Source organism: Ahaetulla prasina, chromosome 12, assembly GCF_028640845.1.
Source record: "Ahaetulla prasina isolate Xishuangbanna chromosome 12, ASM2864084v1, whole genome shotgun sequence".
Taxonomy (NCBI): domain Eukaryota; kingdom Metazoa; phylum Chordata; class Lepidosauria; order Squamata; family Colubridae; genus Ahaetulla; species Ahaetulla prasina.
The window spans coordinates 15,480,178-15,503,198 of record NC_080550.1 but is presented as its reverse complement, the minus strand read 5'-3'; the positions used below and the strand labels follow the sequence as shown (position 1 = coordinate 15,503,198).

General features: G+C 39.4%; 1 protein-coding gene across 4 annotated transcripts in view; it reads right to left on the bottom strand.

The window, feature by feature from the left end:
* Nucleotides 1–23,021, bottom strand: part of CDH11 (cadherin 11) — a 172,050-nt gene that overhangs the window by 71,137 nt on the left and 77,892 nt on the right. For 2 of the 4 annotated variants that reach the window (XM_058155072.1, XM_058155075.1), the window contains exon 2: nucleotides 21,637–21,756. The gene's annotated coding sequence lies outside the window, so the exon portion shown is untranslated. Of the gene's footprint in view, nucleotides 1–340; nucleotides 498–21,636; nucleotides 21,757–22,249; nucleotides 22,396–23,021 lie in introns of those variants that run through there. The other 2 variants (XM_058155074.1, XM_058155073.1) reach the window with 2 other exon arrangements.

Below are 23,021 nucleotides of genomic sequence, written 5' to 3'. Positions count from 1 at the left end.
AAGAAAAGTTTCAGAAGAAAACAGAACATTTAATTCAACTACATATGCTAGTTTTGTGGCCCCTCAAGAAACAGTCAGACATGGGAAGAGTTTTGTGGCTCCCGGTGTTTTCTCTTCTGTGGGAAATGGGTCCAAATGGCTCTTTGAGTGTTTAAGGTTGCAGATCCCTGGTCTAGACCAATGTTTCTCAGACTTGACAACTTTATGATGTGTGGACTTCAACTCCCAGATTCCTCCAGCCAGCATGAGAGGAAGTCCACCTATCTTAAAATTGTCATGCTTGAGAAACACAGATCTAGATAATAAAGTCCAGCAAATCCCCAGAAAGCCAAAGCCTAACCAATCAATCGGAAGCAGAAATCTTCCTCTTGTTCTCAAGGTGAATTTGTAAAATGGGAAGAGCCATCTCTCTTTTGCCTTGGACAATCTTTCATTGCAGATGAAGAAATCCTTCCAAGTTGGCTTGTGCCAGCTGAGTTAAGTCATCCGAGTCCCAGCATAAGTATTGATGAATCAGAAGAAATTAGTGATCTAAAAGAAATATAGAGAGCGGGTATGATAAGAATCCTTTTGTTGACTCATATTAAGAATTGGCTTGCACAGAAGTTGCTTATTATTGCCTTACTCTACTTCTCTCTCTGGTTTTATACATATGTATATAGAATCCTTGGGGATGGTGGTTCAGTGGCTAAGATGCTGAGCTTGTTGATCGAAAGGTCGGCAGTTAGAGGTTCAAATCCCTAGTGCCATGTAATGGAGTGAGCTCCCGTTACTTGTCCCAGCTTCTGCCAACCTAGCAGTTTGAAAGCAAGGAGAAAAATGCAAGGAGAAAAATAGGGACCACCTTTGGTGGGAAGGTAACAGCGTCCCATGCGCCTTTGGCGTTGAGTCATGACAAACACATGACCACGGAGACATTTTCGCTGGCTCTTTGGCTTTGAAACGGAGATGAGCACCACCCCCTAGAGTCAGGAACGACTAGCACAAATGTGCAAGGGGAACTTTTAGAATCCTTGCTATTGGCAGGAATTCTGATATCCTTTCTTGCATTCATCCATTGCTCTTTCAATGATATACTGGGTCTTCAACTCTTAGTAGATAATTCTATCCACTCATGAGATGCTGCATTCATTCTGGCAGGCATGTAGCAAAATGTTTTGTAGCTCTGATGCTGCAGAAAACAACTTCCTAGTTTCTCCCTCCACAGTAAACCACAAGGGGAAAATTCGCTCTTAAATAAAAGTGGTGCTGTCAGGCTACCAACTAGCTCACTCCTCCAAACAATATGGGACAATGCAACAATAAGAATTGGACAGGAAGGGCTTAGGGACACCGGTGTAAAAGAGCCAGAAGTGTCCCTCTGTGCATTGGCAAGTGTGTACTCCATTATAGCTATTTATGGAAGAATGCATTTGTGAATATGCAGCAATGCTGATATAAATAATGTTATTCCTCTGTGCTATGCTGTGGAATAAACAATTGCCTGCATTTCCCAACTCTGTCTCAATGAACTGAATTATTATGGAAAGGTGTTTAAGTAAGCTTGCTTCCCTGCTGAGAATTTTTATGAGCAATAGGAGAAAAAAAATGGCTTCAGTCTGCCTTAGTTATTAGCAGCCCCGTATTCCTCTAGCAGTTCAAGAATTCTCTTACATTTCAAGAAATTGGGAGTCTGAATGCATTAAAATTTCTGAATTGGATATGCACCAGGTTAATAGTGATAGAGACTTGTTCGTTTTGACTCTAGGTACAGATATAGGCTTAATTCCAGTTAGCAAGAGCCTTGCCAGACAGGGCCATTATTCTGCATCATGGATGGTCAACTAGAAACTCGCAAACATGGACAATAGTGAAGTAATATCTATGGAAATTCTCAGTCATCCAGGTCATGGTTGTCTCCAAGGTGCTTTTTCAAAAGGCAACTGGGCTTTGTTTTTCCTCGAAGATTTATTTATTTATTTATTTTATTTATTTATTTTCAAACATGTACAACGTAGCAGGTATAGGTATAAACATAAACAAAGGAAGTAAGTACAGCTAAATGGGGACAGTAAGAGAGGGACGGTAGGCATGCTGATGCGCTTATGCACACCCCTTTATGGACCTCTTAGGAATGGGGTGAGGTCCTCGTTAGACAGTTTGAGGTAGAAGCTGTGAGGGTTTGAGGATGTAACAATGGAGTCAGGTAGAACATTCCAGGCATTGACTACTCTGTTGCTGAAGTCGTATTTTCTCCAATCAAATTTGAAGTGATTTACCTTGAGTTTGTATCAATTGTTTGCCCGTGTATTATTGTGGTTGAAGCTAAAGAAGTCATTGACAGGTAAAACATTGTAGCAGACAATTTTGTGTACTATGATTAGATCGGACCACAGGCAGCACAGTTCCAGATTGTCCAAGCCCAGAATTTCAAGCCTAATGGCATAAGGGATTCTATTGTGAGTAGAGGAGTGGAGCACTCTTCTCGTGAAATACCTCTGGACCCACTCAATCATGTTAATGTCCCATATACAGTGTGGATTCCAGGCAGATGAGCTGTATTCAAGAACTGGTCTGGCAAAGCTTTTGTATGCCCAAGTTAGCAATACTAGTTAGTTAGCAAGATATTTCACTTCTCATTCAAGAAACTTCTTGAGTTCTGGCTGAATGGTAGAGAATATAAGGATTGGTAGAGAATAGAATATATACATATATATATTCATATTTCCTTTCCATTATTCCTAGAAGAAAAATTCTGGTGTATATTCTATCTTGAAGCTGTTACTTCCTGAATCAAACTATGTACCTTCATCCAATATTTTTTAGTTTCAGAGCATAACCACCATATATGAAAGAAGGTACCTATCTTTTGTCCAGATTTCCAACATTTGGGATTAAAATTTGGATATATTTTTGCCAATCCTTCTGGGTTCAGTTCCAAGTGGGGAGAAAGACACTGGAAACATGGAGACTGTTTGGAAAGATGGTTTAATGATGGATAAGACCACATGGTTTTGAGGTCCTGGGCAAAAAGCATATGGGTGAGAGGCGGAGTGAGATTTATAACCTCTGTTGGGCTTTAAACTTGCTTCCTGTTCCTGTGGCAAAAAAAATTATCCTGGTTGGTTGTCAGTCTCTCAGGGGGTGGGAGTCTTAGATAACGTTTTAGGCTGTCTTTGAGTCCTAGTTGAGTCCCAGCCTTGCTGAGGACCCAGATTGTTGGGGGCAATAAGTTGACTTTGTATATAATATACAAATGGATGAAGACTATTGCTTAACATAGTGTAAGCCGCCCTGAATCTTCGGAGAAGGGCGGGATATAAATGCAAATAATAATAATAATAATAATAATAATAATGTAATGAAAGGGCTTTGGGATTCCTATTATGGCTTTTCTCTGCTTTGAAGGAGATAGATCTTTATTATGTAGAACAGACTGGCTCAGGCCTTAATGGCCCATTGACAAAGGTGAGTGGGGAGCGGCAGGGAGCTGCTTTGTCTTTAAAACATGTTTCTCCTTGGGGAAAATATAATATTCTGCCTTTTTAATATTTCTTAGAATATTTCATTTTCCTAGGAGAGGGGTACGAAGACTGCTGGAAGGAAGAAGTAGTGAAATTAAAAGCTGTTGAGAACTTCATTGCAGAGTAATGAGACAGCATCTGAAAAGCCATCCTACTCTTCAGAATTTATGACTCTTTTCCAGGGCTGAAATCTACTTACCTTCCTTACTGTCTTGCACACATCACATGCACGCGCAAACCTTCTGCACATGCACAAAACATTCTGCGCATGTGCAGAAGGTAAAAAAGACATTACTTCCTGGTTAAAATCAGGAAGTAATGATATCCGGGTGGGTGGGTGTAGCTTCACTCCACCAACGCTACCGGATCGCCGAACTACCAGCCACGATTGCTACCGGATTGCGCGATCTGGTCCGATCCGGTAGCATTTCACCCCTGCTCTTCTCCAACCACCCTCAGGGTTACTTGCAACTGAGATACTTCCCTGATCATCTCATTAGCATCTTTTGTGAAACCAGAGCTATGCCTCAGCACTCTGGGACTAACTCACAACTTTCTCTTCTTATTTTCGCTTTAGGACCTGACTTGGGTCACTAAGTTAAAAAGACCAATCTATATAAACAGTGAACCATGCTATCTGTAAGGGGCTATACTAATCACAGATTTTCTAGCCAGCTGCTCTTTTTTCTCCATATTAGACCAGCCATGCCAATTATTTAAGAGTGATTTATCATGATTACAGTCATAAAACAGAATAATCATTTCCAGACTATGGGATTTTATCTTCTTTTGGAGATAAAATTGATCTATCTTTCTCCTACAACATTACACCCACAACAATGTTTTACCCGATTTAAGAGATGAAAAACAATAACCTTAGTCTCTTTAAATAGCTTTTAGTGATTCCTTTGTTGTTTTTAAATGTTTTTAGATTTTCTTCTTTTACAGAAAAGTGTCTTTTCTACATGTGCCCACACATGGACATCTGTATGCATTAATCCATACAAATTACACTGATGGTTCATATTATGGCAATGCCAGTCATCCAGAAAAATAGCCTCTTGGACTTTAAAGTTGCAAGGAGAAAATTCAATCTAAAATCTCCCTGTAGGGAGTAAAATTGAACAATTTTGCTAAAATCTTTCAAAGATCAGAAATAACCATTGCCTGATTCTGATAAAAAAAAAAGATTCACATATGGTGCTACATCATGATTTATTTTAAATATAATTTGGACAAAAGAATTTCTTGGCTCTATTGTAGCACTAAAGCTAGATTACACTTTATGATCCACACATATACATAAAGTATAAAGGCATAGATGTTAATTTCTATAAGACCTTTCATTTTTTTTAATTAAATGTTAAAAACTATGATTTAAAAAAATTGCATTTTAACCTTCTTAGGCAACTTCAATCAGTATTCCAAACATCAGCAAATAGCAAAACTGTCATTTCAGGCTGATAAAACAATTTTTTCCCCTCTTAAATCCATTTGACACTGATAGTGCTACCTGTGTCAGGTTTTCTGACAATATCCAATTTTAACCTATATGCACTTGCCTGGAAGTGAAGCAATAGCAGTTATCAGCAAATGAGAATACAACTTGATGTCATTCTCCACGTTAAATCACATGATCCAGGACATGAACTAAAATATATTTGAGAAATGGGGTTCTTATAGTAACAGAATAACAGAATAGCAGAGTTGGGAGGGACCTTGGAGATCTTTTAGGATGTCCAATCTCATCTGAAAAAGCCTGCAGTGATGGAGTACCCACAATTTCTGAAGGAAAGCTGTTCCCCTGGTTAATTGTTCTCACTGTCAGGAATTTTCTCTAGTTCTACGTTGCGTTTCTCCTTGATTATTTTTCATCCATTGTTTCTTGACTTGCTTTCTGGTGCTTTGGAAAATAGGTTGACACCTTCTTCTTTGGGGTGTCCCCTCAACTATTGGAACACTGGTATCATGTCACCCCTAGTTCCTCTTTTCATTCAACTTCTTCTTGTGCCATAACTGTCATCGGACGTTGACAATCATGTTGGCAATCCTATTTTAGTCAACAGCTGCATGAAAAAGTGCTGGTGAGCTTTGTCTGAACCAGTCCCTTAGATTTTGATGCCATGATGTTCTTCGTCTTCCTGGACCTTGTTTGCTTTCAATCTTCCTCTGAAGGATTAAGTGAAAGATGCCATATTTTTCTGGGTGTCGCATCACATGTCCAAAATATTATTTCCCTTTTTAATGGCTTTGAGGATTTCCCTTTGCTTTCCCAGGTAGCTTATCACCTCCTCATTTCTGATTTTGTTAACCCATCTTATACTTAACAGCCATCTGTAAATCCACATTTCAAATGCTTCTAGTTTCATTCAACTTCTTGTTGTTCGTTGCGAAGTTGTGTCCAACCCATGACGACCCCATGGACAAAGTTCCTTCAGGCCTTCCTGTCCTTTACCGTCCTTTGGAGTCCATTTAAAGTCATGCCTACTGCTTCAGTGATTCCATCCAGCCACCTCGTTCTCTGTCGTCCCCTTTTTCTTTTGCCCTCAATCTTTCCCAGCATTAGGCTCTCCTCCAGGGAGTCCTTTCTTCTCATTAGGTGGCCAAAGTATTTCAGTTTCATCTTCAGGATCTGGCCTTCTAAAGAGCAGTCTTTGTAGTACAGTCTTCCCTTCCCTTCCAATTTATAGAATAGAATAGATAGAATAGAATTTTTTATTGGCCAAGATAAGGAATTTGTCTTTGGTGCATACGCTCTCAGTGTACATAAAAGAAAAGATATGTTCATCAAGGATCATAAGGTATAACACTTAATGATAGTCATAGAGTACAAATAAGCAATAAAATCATATTAGGAAACAGTCAATATAAATCATAAGTCATACAGTCATAAGTGGAAGGAGATGGGTGATAGGAACGATGAGAAGATTAATAGTAGTGCAGATTTAGTAAATAGTTTGACAGTGTTGAGGGAATTATTTGTTTAGCAGAATAATGGCGTTCAGAGGAAAAACTGTTCTTGTGTCTAGTTGTTCTGGTGTGCAGTGCTCTGTAGCATCGTTTTGAGGGTAGGAATTGAAACAGTTTATGTCCAGGATGTGAGGGGTCTGTAAATATTTCCACAGCCCTCTTTTTGACTCGTGCAGTATACAGGTCCTCAATGGGAGGCAGGTTGGTAGCAATTGTTTTTTCTGCAGTTCTGATTATCTTCTGGAGTCTGTGACTGTCTTGTTGGGTTGCAGAACCAAAACAACAGACTTCAGAGGAGTATCTATCTAGGAGATATATATATATATATATATTTATGGTGTGATGTGTCAATATTTTCTTGCCTCCTTTACAGGTATTTAAAGCCAATGATGCATTACATGATAATAATTCCTGGAGACTAAGAGCTCATATTATTTTTTGATGCATTCTAGAGTATGATCATTTGTGCAGTGCAGTGTTGCTCCCAAATAACCATGAACGAGTTTGCAGGTATTTGGAATCAAGATACTAGAACAAAAGAGATCCCTACATTAGCTGACATTTTATTTATTTACTTAATTTATATGCCATGTATCTCAAAGTTCAAGGTGATTCTGATTAGCTTACAATGCAAATATTCTCTGTTAAGGGCATAATGATAAACTTAGCTGGAGAAGATGATACTCAAACCAAGTAGGGAATGAACAAATAAATTTAACACGCAAAAAACATTTGTCGTTGTGTTGGAAGTGTGAGGCAGTGCCAGAGACTTTTTATCGCATGTGGTGGGAATGCCCAAAAGCTGCAAAGTTTTGGCACCAGATAAGACAATGGATAGAGGAGATACTAATGCAAAATATAGAAGCAAAACCAGAATTCTTTCTACTGGGTATTATAGAGAGTAAATATAACAAGAACACAATTTACCTAATGTTATACATTCTAGCTTTTGCACAGAAATGGAAAAACAAAGAAACCCCCACAGAAGAAGTCTTAGCTAAAATATTAATTTGTGAGGAAATGGACAGACTGACCTTGGAACTTAAAGATAAGAATGAATCAGAGTATTATGAAATCTGGAACAAATTTTATTATTGGGTGGAAAGGAGGAGAAATGCTGGGATATAGTACAATTGACGAGTAAAATACTTGGATGTTTTTATGCTAATTTGTTATGATAGATAGGATTGAATTAGATATTGAAATAATCTATATGGGTGATAGAATATATGTATTCAAAATGTGATAATTAGTGTAAATATGTATAGAAATGAGGAAGTGTATTAATTATAAAACAAAATATGATGACAATATTTAAACCGGAGATGTCATGCTATGTCCGCTGTTTTTAATTTGTATTATAAATAAAAAATGTAAAAAAAAGAAATAAATTTAACACAGTAGGAGAAAGCTGTCAGAAGGCAAATGGACAGAGATGACGGCTTTAATATAGAACCTGCATTATATGATTGAATCATTGAAGATTTTTAAAGGATGGCCTATGCAGAATAGCCCTATATATCTTAACTAGATTTATGTATTTACTAGATTGAACATGATTAGGTAAATTAAGACCACTTTGACCAGTGCTACATTATCAAACATATTAATAACCTGCTAGCCTACAGTTTGTTTTTTTCCCTTAAAAAATAAAATACCAAAATAAGTAAAACAATGTTTTGGAAATAATTTCATTTGGTTAAAAAAAAAAAAGGAATCCCTGGGGATTTTATTCCACTAGTTGTTGCTGACTATAGAGGCAAGTGCTCATCTCCATTTCATGGCCACTGAGACAGCGCTATCCAAATACATTTCTGCCATCACATGGCTAGCATGACATCACAGAGTATTGTACCTTTCCCACTGAAGTGGTACCTATTTATCTACTTGAATTTGCATGCTTTTGAACTGCTAGCTTGGTAGGAGCTGGAGTGAGGACAGGAGCTCACCCCATCACATGGCACTCCGGTCTCGAACCTGGCCTGCCAGCTGTCTATCTGAACGGCCCAGTGTCTTAACCGATGATTCACCTCTCTGTCACCATGACCCTTAACCATTTTCAAGGAGGTTCTAGAAGAAAAAAATATTGATGAACACTGACCTTTTAGATATTTCAACAATCAGGATAGCAAGAAATCAAAGCAGAGCAAAAATATTTGTATATAATATACAAATGGAACTGTGGAGCCATTGCAAAAAAAACCCAAATCCATAACAATCCCTTTTTATTGGTTTCCTTCTGTCACTCTTAGGCAGTGGTGGAATTCAAATTTTTTTACTACCGGTTCTGTGGGCCTGGCTTGGTGGGCAAGGTGTGGCTTGGTGGATGTGGCTTGGTGGGCATGGCAGGGGAAGGATACTGCCAAATCTCCATTCCCACCCCACTCCAGGGGGAAGGATACTGCCAAATCTCCATTCCCACCCCACTCCAGGGGGAAGGATACTGCCAAATCTCCATTCCCACCCCACTGTGGGGCCAGCCAGAGGTGGTTATTTGTCGGTTCTCCAAACTACTCAAAATTTCCGCTGCCGAATAGCACCCCTGCTTTTAGGCATTTTATAAAGATGGCAATTAGAACAAAGGAAAACACAAGAGAGAGAGTGCGCAGTCTCTTATTATTTGCCTTATAGGCTGAGAATTTCCTCAATTATAAAGTGCAAAGAGTGTGGATTCTAAAGCTCTTCATACAGATTCCTGCAGACGTTGGGTTTGTTTCAGGAGAGTTACTGAACTTCTTTGTGGCACTGGTGGTTTCTGGTGCACAGAATCGTCCGTGCTTGTGAATTTCTTTCCGATGACTGGGTCTTTAGCTGATCAGTGCACATCAGTAACGGAGCAGTGGGTAAGAAGCACAATCCCACCACTATCTCAATTACGTTGTGAAAGCAACATCTAGCTTTGACAAGAGAGAGAAAGATGCTGTATTATTTATATCCGATTGCCACCGTTATTCTGTTTCTTCAGTCTCCATTTAATTTGCAGGTATGGTGCAGCGTGGAGCTAGTAAAGCCCAATTTAAACATGTAATAGAAGCAAAACAGCCCCGAACTGAAATGACATAGAAATAGTCTTAAGAGAAAACGGGGGGGGGGGGGGAGGAAGATTAAAGGGTTCAGGAAATGAAAAATGGTTGTAAATGGTTTTAACGTTCCTTTGCTGCCCTCAGGGAGATGCTCTTGAGATAAATGTGATACCAGCTGTCTGTTTTTAAATATAAACTCCGCCAGAATAGCAAACCAAGCAGCATTAAACACAAAAAAAGTAGGCTTATTATGGAACAGAGTGATTGACAATATCATTTGAAATAATGACGAGGCTCTTGGGGGAAATTTATTCTAAAATAATAATTGTGTACTTGGGCAACTCAGAACTAAGTGGAAACTTCATAATTCACGTTGTACTCAAAATTCAATATTGCCATCCTCTTTGCCCATTTCAGCTTCCAGTTCTGCTTGATGTTGTATGAGGTTGTAGATGGGACCCGGGAGGAAAAATCCATATCAAGCAACTGTTTTTTTTGTCACTTTTTCACCCAGTTCTTATGCATTTTTTGTTCAAGGTCAGACTTAACATAAGAACATCCCTTTTTTCATTCACTCTACAAACAACACAAATATACTATAGCCAAAAATCATTGTAATTTATGATCTGTCCAACTCTAATCCAAATATGTAACAATTCTAAATGGCAGTGTAAATCTCGAATTCTGTTTTTTCAATCAATAAGCATCAAGGGTTGCCAAAACCAGCAGAAACATTTTCCTATCAATTAGGAATTAATACAACTCTTAATTAATTTGTTTCCCAGTTTTGCTCCATATCCTTTTAATAGTTTTACTTTTTGTTTTGCTTTTAGATTTACAAATTGCTCTTGTCATCCCAAGAAAAAAATTAAGGGCCATGATTGGAGTTTCTTGGAGACCGAATCATCGATTAGAGAGCACATCCACAAAAGTTACTAGCACCAGTGGGTAAGTAAACATTTGAATACTATCATAAATTTGTCTTTTCCTCTATCTAAACATATGCTGGTGATGGGGGGGGGGGGGAAGAACATTTGACCTCTGGTGCTTATATTGCCACAAGCAAAGGATTCATTCAAAAAGAATCATTGGTGAACCAAGATTTTAGCAGTTTTGTTTTTAGGGAGAAATGATTAATAGTCTTCTCCAGTCTAGAGTTTGTGCAAACTGTTAATTGTGGGTTGGGAAATGCTTACCATTGTATGAACCAAAACTGAAAACCTTTGGAAGTCATACTGAGCAGAAATCTCCTTTTCTTCATTATTATTTCTATTATTCTGAGGAAATTTAATTAAAGACTATTTCAGTTCAGCGGTTCGAATCCCTACTGCCACGTAATGGGGTGAGCTCCCGTTACTTGTTCCAGCTTCTGCCAATCTAGCAGTTTGAAAGCACGTAAAAATGCAAGTAGAAAAAATAGGGACCACCTTTGATGGGAAGGTAACAGCGTTTCGGGCACCTTTGGCATTTAGTCATGCTGGCCACATGACCACGGAGACTTCTTCAGACAGTGCTGGCTTATTTCCTCCCAATCAGCTGGGACTTGGGAGGCAGAGAATAGATGGGGGCAGGGCTAGTCAGAATTTTTACTACCGGTTCTCTGAACTACTCAAAATTTCCACTACCGGTTCTCCAGAACTGGTCAGAACCTGCTGAAACCCACCTCTGGTGGATATACTTTTTGTTGGAAGGTGTTGTATAGATGCTCTGGGTTTGTTTTTTTTCCTGCTGTGCAGGGTTGCTGCAGTGTATTTGTGCAGCATTTAAAGAAAGCAAACGTTGCATTTAGGATTAGGTAAATTCAAGAGACAAACTCCCCATTTCTCCCCTTCATTTAGAGTAAAATTTCTCCAGGTGTTTTTCTACAAATTTTCTAAAAATTCCTTGTGTGTCCAATCACACTTGGCTAATAAAAAAATCTATTCTATTCTATTCTATTCTATTCTATTCTATTCTATTCTATTCTATTCTATTCTATTCTATAAATGTGCTTCATCAACTAGCTAAGTTGATAACAAAAACATTTCTTTTTTCCTCAATCTAATCTGAAGATAATGTACATGGCAGTAAAGAGTTACCTTAGCACCTACTTTTTAAAAAGTATGTTCTTCAAAGTAGTTTTTTCCCCCCCTAGAACTGTGAAACTGTATACCAGGGGTGTCAAACTCAAGGCCCGCGGGCCAGATCTGCCCACAGGGTGCTTAGATTTGGCCCGCAGGCCGCCCTGAAAATAGCAAAGGATCAGCCCACAGTGCCTCCGCCAGTGAAAATGGAGCTCGGAAGGGCCCTGTGCAGCTCTCCCATTCTCCCATTCTCCATTTTCAGTGGCAGAGGACTGCAGGAGGCTGTAGTGGCTGGAAACAGAGCCTCGAGGAGTGATGTCTAGCTGGCCACACCTACCCTGGCCATGCCCTCCTAAACTCCCGAGGTCAAACACAACCCTGATGCAGCCCTCAATAAAATTGAGTTTGACACCCTTGCTGCACACTGAAAAAATTCAGCTTCTCTAATAGTCTGTTCAGCTCCCGAGTACACAGCCTCTCTTTTTCTCTTTTGCACACACACACACACACACACACATACACACACACAAAGACACAACCTCCCATTACATTACTTGCATAATCACTGCCAACGTTTATGAAAGTTGGAAACATCAACCACGGACAATCTTCTCAAAATCCAGTGCCATTTTCATTCTGATGTATGAGATCGTTTAATAAAAACAGCTGGTGGGAGGTATAATGAGTAAAACCAAATAAATCCAACTATTGTTTAAGAAGCACAAAATAGGTGAAGCAGTGTCTTTTGCTAAAGCACAGTCTCTGCTGATATGAGTGTGATTTATTGAAGAACTTACTTATGCCTAGACTGTAAGCCAAAGCAGACTCTGGCCATTTTCTAAATCTACCGTGTGAGATTTCTGAATGTGCCCTTGTACCCACAAACAAATTACCCCTTTGTTGTTTTGAAAAATTGGAATATTGATGGATTTCTTGTTTAATTTAGTTCCTGTCTTTTAAAGCAGCCTGTCTTTCTGATTTGTCTGATTTATAATCTCAGTCAGAGGTAGAGTGACATTTATGTATATTTATTATACACATGTGTCCTGTCCTTTAATGTTTTCTTGTCCTTGGGATTTATTTATGGGTTTTTTTCTCTATGCAAGAACCAGAGTCAGAAGCTTAACTCATGTATTTACATATGTTTTCTGAATCATAAATTTTCTAAACACAGTAGCTCTTCCTGTCCTTAAAACTTCAGTCGTTTACTTTCTTGCTCTTATTCCCCTTTGACTCTATTCAAGAAATACTAGCAGGAGCTAACACATTTCAGGAGTTGTAATTCTGCAGGTCACATGTCAAATTTAACCTTCTTTGAAATCCCATGATGATAGATTAAGCTAAAGAGAGGGAAGAAGCTGACAGGAGAAGAGTCATTCCCCAGCATTATGTGCCTCTCTGCATCTATAGAAAATCCCTTTTGGGGAGACAGATTGTCTGAACATGAAGGGTCTCCTTGGTTGGATGACCCGAGAAAATCAGTGCCTATAACTAGGTGGACAAAGTCGTTAAATGTAGTTCTTTCAACTGGAATTGGTCTCACTTGGAGGGACATTACTTGTGCTTACTGTTAGAGTAGAACAGTCCTGCTGTAAAATGAAATAAGGAAGAGGAGAATATCTGTCTGTCTGTCTGTCTGTCTATCTGTCTGTCTATCTATCTATCTATCTATCTATCTATCTATCTATCTATCTATCTATCTATCTATCTATCTACTATCCATCCATCCATCCATCCATCTATCCAGCTTTTGGGGTTACCAACAACCTTTTCTTCTGCAGCCACAGTGGGTCTAAGAAATCTGGCCCTCTGCCAGAAATATCAGAAATAACCTTCATTCTGAGAAAAGAAATATTTTGGTTCATGTCCATGAAATTTGGAACTTTGACATAATGTGGTATGTTTCCTTACAAGATGATGATGATGATGATGACGACGATGACGATGACGAGGTGGAGGAGAAGGTGGTGGAGGTAGAGGTGGAGGAGGATCTGGATGGGTGGATGGAAATAGATAGATGGAGATAGAAGATAGATAGATAGATAGATAGATAGATAGATAGATAGATAGATAGATAGATACCAGTAGATAAATAGATTAGCTAGGTAGGTAGATAATATAACTGAAGGATTAAGATGGAGCTGCATTATAAATAATAAATACTATTCTGTGGGGGTTTTTGAAACATCCTTTCATCCACAGAACCAAAGAAGCTGACACCATTGTTCCAATAAGACAGAGCAGCAATATGTTGTCAGGAAGCAAGTTAGAGCATTGTCCTTTGACTGTAAATGTAAATATTCCCAATATTAAAAAGACTCTTTTCAATCAAAGTTCTAGATTAGTAATGGAATGCTGGCTGTTTAAGAAGGCCTATCCAATCATTTGTCAACTGTTTTCTTTAAAAGTGAAACATTTTTGTCAGTGGACATTCTCTTCTTTTTATGAAGAATAACTGCCCCATTATTGTATTCTATTGACTATTGATTCTATGCTGGTCAGACTCTGCATTAGGTACTATCTCCAGTTCTGGGGACTCATAACAGTTGAAGAAGAATACAGACAGAACACAATCAAATCCACAAGTGATATCCTAATTTGATAAAGCTGACATCTGCAAGATTTTTTTCCATACACCAAGGATGCTCAGGTACTATAAGAACAGTTGGAAGGTATTTTTTTTAACTTTTGAGAAGGGAAAACTGCAGGACTATATGATAGGGCTCTTAAAGTACCTGAAGGAGTATAAATAAATGGCCAAGACCAGCATTCTATTTCCTAGACCTAAAGACTATAAAATTCCAATTCTAGGAGGAAAATAGGGGACGTGGTGGCTCAGTGACTAAGATGCTGAGCTTGTTGATCGAAAGGTCAGCAGTTCAGAGGTTTGAATCCCTAGTGCTGCCGTGTAACGGGGTGAGCTCCCGTTATTGTCCCAGCTTCTGCCAACCCTTAATTGTCCCAGCTTCTGCCAACCTAGCAGTTTGAAAGCACGTAAAAAATGCAAGTAGAAAAATAGGGACCACCTTTGGTGGGAAGGTAACAGCGTTCCGTAAGCCTTTGGCGTTTAGTCATGCTGGCCACCTGACCATGGAGACGTCTTCAGACAGCGCTGGCTCTTTGACTTTGAAATGGAGATGAGCACCGCCCCCTAGAGTCAGGAACGACTAGCACATTGGTGCGAGGGGAATCTTTACCTTTACCTTAGGAGGAAAATATCGGCCAAACATTAGGAGAATCTTCCTGGTTGTAAGAACAGTTTAAAACTGGAACTGCTTAATCAGCTAAGAAGATGATAGGGTCCCAGTGAAAGCTATGCTAAGCATAGAATATATACCGCTCTCTGTGAACGCTTTTAATTTGGATTGCTGAACAGAAGAGGGAGTGCGATTTGCTTTCTTTTCAACTCTGATTTCCATAATTTCTATGAATAAAGTCCTGCTGATAAACAGAGTATTTTCTAAGGGAAACACTGATGCATTACCGCTGCATGTTGTTTTGCATAGAGCTTTAAAAGCCCCCAGATGCAAATGCCAGAACAACTGGCTACCTTTTCTCTAGAACATTTCTTTATTTACTTAAAATATGGCTGCCCATTTAAGAACCCTGCTAGCTCAGAACAACAATAAATATAACAATCGTAAGACCATAAAAAAAAATATTTCACCTGTGAAATAATCAGTATTTCCAGAAAACGGCAACTTGGCTTGATTTTGAACCAGCTTTTTCAGCTGTTGGTTGTTTGGAATCAAAGTCAGAATTTCCAGAACTTGCCATGAAAAATTTTGCCCGCTTCAAAACACTACTATAATTGTAGTTTCCTGTGTATAGAATACCAATACTAATACTAAACCTATGTTTAGTATATTTAAAAAAAATACAATGAAAATAAAATAAAAGTTTAAATAACCTGATGCAATCTTAATTATCAACAAAAGCAAAATACATATGCATCTTTCAGTCACTACACGACACAGTCACTAATTCAACACATCAATGTACTAAATATTGATTAGAAATCAATTCACATACCGATAATACTATACAATCCAGAACAATAAGAGAACTCTAAGACAATAATGTGTCTTTATTAACAAAAACATAGCCATAGTTAATAACACACCTGGAATTGTACAGTCTTATTTATCATTAAGTTTAGCAGACTTTCCTGGCAATATAACTACCAGTAATAGCAGGCACTCCTTTTCCGATGAACTCCAGCATAAACATTGTAAAATAAGACACTGTATTTCACTTGGTAGAGCTCTAAATCAGCAAATAAGTATGTAATTAATACCATGTTTAGTGTGGCCTAGATGTGAAAGAATAGTCTTAAGATAGACTAGAGATAAACAATTGTAGCAACATCATAAAACTTTATCATCCTTTCCTGGGCAATCTTGACTGTGATCCTGTGATCCTAAGACTTTACTGTTGTGTAGAAATAGCAACAATAAAGTCAATGTTCTAGATAAAAGAGACATTTCAATGGCATTTGGCCTTCAATGAACAACAACATCTAAACAACTTTGGAAAATCTAGAACCATGCCAAAGTGAATGAATTGATGGGACCTTGACTTCAGCAGGAAATCAGTTCAATTTCCTTATCTAAATGACATAATCTCTATGTTCCATCTTCCATTTACTAGCTTTAAAAAAAAAAAAAAAAGATTGCTGAAGTGAAAGAATGCAAAAGATTGAAAAGTGTTATCTTTTCCCCCCCCCATCTCCTAAGCCTTATTTATATGCAGAGAAGCATAGAGCTACCGAAATTGCTATCATATTTTGCGATCGCTAGGATTTCTGATTAGAAATTCATTTATGCAAGCTTGGGAAAAAAATTGTAAATAATTAGGAAATTAATAGAGGCATAATAAAGTTGATCGAGGGAAATAAGCAAAGCTGTTTTCTGATATTATGCACGTTAGATTTTCGAGCCATTTACCCTCAATCTGATTGTTATTTGTTTCCTTCTCCCTGGCAAGCTAAATTCTGGCTTTCCTATTAGAGTCCTGAAGCCTTTTTTTTACAATAGAGAACTAGCTGTGGCTTTGACACAAAAATTGAACTATGCAGAAGTTATGCCACGTGTGCATTTTAAAGGATTAGTTCATCAGGCAATCATCTCTTCAAATGTCTAGAGTTTTTCTTCCCCTGTTCCCGTTAAGTCCTAAGGAAGAGATCAAGAACTATTTCTTGAGCCAAATCTAGATGCGGAGTGCATATTTAAGTGAATTTGATTCAGTACTTTTTGGCCCGTATGATAATATTTGCATGTGAATATTTCATCTTTCAGTGAGCTTTGATGATTTAGATACTGAAACAGGAAAATTTCTTTTCTGAGTGAGCACAGCAGGAGAGGAAATCTTTTCAAACAGAAGCACCACTACCACAACAACATGGGATTGAAAATGGAAAATGCAAATGCCATATAGATACTCAGGTTTACATGCCCGTCAATGTAAGCAAGGCTTATTTTTGCTTTTCCTTTGTGGGAGTGGAGAGAACGATAGCAATATGTGGCAATGCGAACATCCAGAATCACTTAGGCAAGAGACAGCATTACACCCAGCACAATTTCTCTTGGCTTTCAAGTTTAAAATATCCAAGAAAATCAATAGAATACTTCTGGGGACTAACTCCTGCTTGAACCTGTTCAGTATCTGGAGGAAGGGCTGACAAATTTCTTTTTCTTCCTTGCTCTACAATTTTTCAGAATGAAAACAGCATCTCTGTTTTAAAACTCTGGAAACAGGATGTTTCAATATTCTTAACATCTCAAAACAATGAGATATTTCAACTGAAGGTTTTTTGCATCCATGAATCATAATATGAGATAGCCATATGACATAGATAGATAGATAGATAGATAGATAGATAGATAGATAGATAGATAGATAGATAGATAGATAGATAGATAGATAGATAGGATGATAGAAAGAAAGAAATGGATGGATGAAGAGGGAGAGAGATGATAATAGATAGATAGATGATGGTAGATTATCAGATAGCTTGATAGGTTAATAGCTAGAGAGAGAGAGAGGTCCATTGGCAAAGTGACTGTTGGATTTGTGAATCAATCACTGACAAGCTACAGAATTGTCATCATGATTCAACCACTTTGGACTCTGGGTTCATGAGCCTACAGTCCGAAGGGATTTCAATTACACTCAGCAAGTCTCCTTAAAATCTCCATGGCATTCCTGTCCTACTTTGTGTTCTCCTTCCCCTAAAGGCGTTTTTTTTTTAAAATGAAAATAGAGCATTCCAGGAAACTCACTATGATGTGGCATTTTGCTTGGGTCTAATAAAGACCTGTATTTACTATGACTTTGGGATATTCCCTCCATGCACTCCATAATGATGGATGTCCAGGCAGCCCACAGAAACTAGATAATATTTTTCTATTTGCCAAATACCTATTGACTTTTCAAGGCTGTGGATCGTGCATCCATTATCTCCCTCTGCTGACTAAAATAGATTCTCAAACCAAGGCCCACCGAGAGAAAGAAAACACACCAAAAAAGGCATTTAAATCTCCTGTTTTGAAGTGATGGGGTGCAAAACCTGGCAAATCATTTCTTTTCTGAGTGAGCACAGCAGGAGAGGAAATCTTTTCAAACAGAAGCACCACTACCACAACAACATGGGATTGAAAATGGAAAATGCAAATGCCATATAGATACTCAGGTTTACATGCCCGTCAATGTAAGCAAGGCTTATTTTTGCTTTTCCTTTGTGGGAGTGGAGAGAACGATAGCAATATGTGGCAATGCGAACATCCAGAATCACTTAGGCAAGAGACAGCATTACACCCAGCACAATTTCTCTTGGCTTTCAAGTTTAAAATATCCAAGAAAATCAATAGAATACTTCTGGGGACTAACTCCTGCTTGAACCTGTTCAGTATCTGGAGGAAGGGCTGACAAATTTCTTTGAACCGTTCGCCCGGCGCAGCGGGCCACCCTCTCTGTACCCAACCGAGTACAGTCCTTAACACAATGTCCCGGTATGATGCCCGAGCCACTTCCTTAGATGTGACTGGGCCAGAGTCCAAAGAGTCAATAAGTAGGATGGGCGTTCCCGGAGTGGGGTCTTCGGTCGCCCCTGGTAGTGGGCATCGGCTTAACGCGTCCGCATGCCCCACTTCTTTTCCTGGTCGATGCTGCAGCTTGTACGAATAAGCGGCTAAGAATATAGTCCATCGGGTCAAGCGTGGCGAAAGTGCCACAGGCGTTGGGCGGTCGCCAGCCAGTATCCCTAGTAGCGGTCTGTGGTCAGTCACGATTTCAAAATCCCGCCCAAAGACATATTCGTGGAATTTTTTAACCCCTGACACAATGGCTAGTGCTTCTTTATCTAATTGGCTGTAGTTTCTCTCTGGGGAGGACATCGTTCTAGAGTAAAAAGCTATAGGGGCTTCTGTGCCGTTTGGAAGTCTATGGCTGAGTACAGCCCCCACCCCATAAGGGGAGGCATCGCAAACCAGCACTAGGGGTAATGAGTTGTGATATTGGATGAGCAGGCTATCACTTGAGAGCAGGTTCTTTACTGCTTCAAAAGCCCTATTTTCCGACTTTCCCCAAGACCAAACAGTATTTTTTCCTAAGAGCCTATGCAGCGGTTCGGCAATGGTTGCTTTGTTCTTTAGAAAGACCGCGTAAAAATTTACCAGCCCTGCAGCTCTGCTTTGTTTTTGGGCGCTGGAGCCTTCCTAATTGCCTTGACCTTGCTCTCAGTAGGGTGAATTCCTTTCTTGTCTATCCGGTAGCCCAAGAAATCGACGGATTCGACCCCTATCTGGCATTTGTTTGCCTTGACTTTTAATCCGCTGTCCGGAAAATGCCCAAAACCTTTCTTAACGCTCCCCAATTCCTCTATGTTTTCCCTGAAATTAGGACATCATCAAGTAGGGAACTACCCTGGGAGCCCTGCAGTAGTCGTTCCATTAGGTTTTGGAACAGCCCTGGTGCCACACTCACCCCAAATTGCAATCGGTGCACTTGAAGGCCCCTGTGCGTACAATCGTTTGGGCTTCGCTGTGCGGGCGTCTACGGGCAGTTGCTGGTAGGCTTGGGCCAAGTCTAACTTTGCAAAGACTTGCCCTTGCCCCAAAGAGTGCAATAAGTGTTGCACCACGGGAACCGGGTAAGCGCTTTTCTGTAAGGCTTTGTTAAGCGTCGCCTTGTAGTCAGCGCAAATTCTAATTGACCCGTCCGACTTTATTGGGGTGACGATTGGCGTCTCCCACTTTGCGTGATCGACTGGCACCAAAATCCCCTGATTTATGAGCTTGTCCAGCTCCTTATCGATTTTTGGTTTTAGGGCAAAGCACCTGAAGGCCAGACAAGGAATAATGGATGGAAACTGACCAAGGAAAGATTCAACCTAGAAATGAGGAGGAACTTTCTGACAGTGAGAGCAATCAACCCATGGAACAGAAGTTGCCTTCGGAAGTTGTGGTAGCTTCATCACTTGAGACTTTCAAGAAAAGATTGGACTGCCATTTGTCAAAAATGGTATAGGATCTCCTGCTTAAGCAAGGGGGTTGGACTATTAGGTCCCTTCCAACTCTGTTAATCTATCTAAAGGGGATGTGGGGAGAATTGTACCTTCAAAAACTGATCAGCCTCACCAGGAATCATCACCAGCTGAGCTATTTCTACTTTATTGTAAACCAATGTTTTCACAGACTTTTAAAGTCTGAAAGTACAATTTTTCCCCTCTCCCCCATCTCTTTTATAGCTCAAGAAACTAGGGAAAGTCTCTTCTGAACTTCTCTATCCATCTGCAGGCTACACTGTCTCTTATCTGACCATTCCCTTGGCAGCATCTCTTGGCCCAATCTCCCAAGTCTTGCCCACATACTATTATAGAGGCAAAGGAGAATCAGTAGAAGAATCAAAGGGGAAAAAATGGAAAGAGCTAAAGAAAAAAGAGAGAGGCATTCAGAAGGAGAGAGCTGGTGGCAATCTGAAGACTTCACATAGTCATGCTAGCCTCCATTCACATAATACAGAATAACAGAATTGAAAGGCATCTTGGAGGTCTTCTAGATCAGCCATATATATATATATGCCATATATCAAGCATACCATTCCAGACATATGGCTGTCCAGTCTCTTCTTAAAAATTTCCACAACTTCTGGAGCCAAGCCGATCCATCGATTAATTATTCTCACTATCAGGAAATATCTCCTTAGTTGGATCCCTCTTTAATGATCTTCTCACTTGTTACTTCTTGTCCTGTCCTCTGGTGCATTGGAAAATAGGTTGACCTCTCCCCCCCTCCTGTCTGTGAAGCCCCCTCAAATATTGGAAGACTGCTGTCATGCCACCCCTAATCCTTCTCTTAAGACTAGACATATCCAGTTCCCTCAACCATTCATCATACATTTCAGTTTCTAGTCCTCTAATAATCTTTCTTGGTCTTTGCACCAGTGGCGGGATTCAAATAATTTAATAACCGGTTCTCTGCCCTAATAACCAGCTGGGTAGGCGTGGCTCAGTGGTCATGTGACCATGTGGGCATGGCCAACTCAATGTCACTCACGTCGATGGGTGCTTTGTCTTAGCTGTTACAATGTAATAAGGATTAACCAGAGAGGTAGTTTCTATAAGCAGAGCAATAAAGATTAGGCTAGAAACACCACCAGAATGTTTCCTTCCTGCCTTCCTTACAGGATTAGCCCTGTAAAGTGGAGAAAAAAAACCAAAATAAGGTTTCTTCCAACAACCGGTTCTCCGAACTGCTTAGAAAGTTAACAACCGGTTCTCCTGAATAGGTGCGAACTGGCTGAATCCCACCACTGCTTTGCACTGTTTAGTGCTGTGTTTTTTCTTCTCTCTTTGGCAGATAAGAAGTAAACATTGCTGTCACTCTCCTTGCTCCCTGGATATAAATGACCAACATTTAATGCATCAGACATTCTGGCAATGTCACAATTATTATAATCTAACCAATCTGGAAGGCATCTTGGAGAAAACTGCAGTAGTTCAGAATGTTCTAGTATGATTTTTTACAGAAAAAGTACAGAAAATTGACAAATGCAAGCTTTTGTGATCCAGTATCTTACCTTCAACCTTTGGAAGCCTGTTGCCAGTTAAAGTACCATATTCCATCCATTTGAGCAAATTAACAGTTCCAGTAAAGTTCGTGTTTATGCACAGATATATATTTAATCATCCAAGACTTTCTGGAAAAGAAAAAGGGAGGAGACAGTAGTCAAGGTCAGCGTAACAACAGAGATGCCAAAAAGAAGATGTCTCAGCCTCTGGTGGCTCAGACTGCTAAGACAGTCTGTTATTAACACAGCTGCTTGCAATTACTGCAGGTTCAAGTCCCACCAGGCCCAAGGTTGACTCAGCCTTCCATCCTTTATAAGGTAGGTAAAATGAGGACCCAGATTGTTGGGGGCAATAAGTTGACTTTGTATACAATATACAAATGGATGAAGACTATTGCTTAACACATTGTAAGCCGCCCTGAGTCTTCGGAGAAGGGCGGGATATAAATGCAAATAAAAAAAAAGAATAACTTTTAATTATCTTTCCTTCCCTCATTGTGCTTTAGAAAAGAAACAGCATCTTGGGCCCAAATTAGACTTAACAAATAACAGATGCAAATACATTTTCAGGAAAAATCTTCCCATAATTAAAGCAATAGAAACCAGGTCAGTATCTCATTACCTTCAAAGTGAAATGTACATTCATAAAAGTTATCCTCGGGAGCATCATCGTGAAAACCAAAATTCTACAGCAGCAGTAGAATTGTATTGCTGAGAGTTAACTGTCCATTAGGTGGATTCCCATCGTTAATATTTCTGGGTGCTGAACTACACATTAAGGCAAAATAGGCATTATTATGTGGTGTGGAATGGCACCCAGTTTCATCTCTAAGGCAGTGTTTCTCAACCTTGGCAGCCTGAAGATGTTTGCATTTCAACCAGTGGTGGGATTCAGCCAGTTCGCACCACTTCGGGAGAACCGGTTGTTAACTTTCTAAGCAGTTTGGCAAACTGGTTGTTGGAAGAAATCATTAGGGCCAAGAACCAGTTGTTAAATTACTTGAATCCCACCACTGACTTCAACTGTCAGAATTCTGGGAGTTGAAGTCCATACATCTTCAAGTTGTCAAAATTGAGAAACATTGGCCTGCAAAAGACTTTAGGGACTACAAAATGGAAGGCTGAATAACGAAATAACTAATAGAATAATAAGAGTTGGAAGGGACCTTGGAGGTCTTCTAGTCCAACCCCCCTACTCAAGTGGGAAACCCTATACTAATTCAGACAAATGGTTATCCAATCTCTTCTTAAAAACTTCCAGTGTTTTTCCACTGATTCATTCCACTGATTCATTGTCACATGTAACCTCTAGAAGCCTGTTGCCCAGCTCCAAAAGCAAACTAGAGACTTAGGAAAGTCAGAATTATTTCCAACTATTATTTTTGTCGTAACAT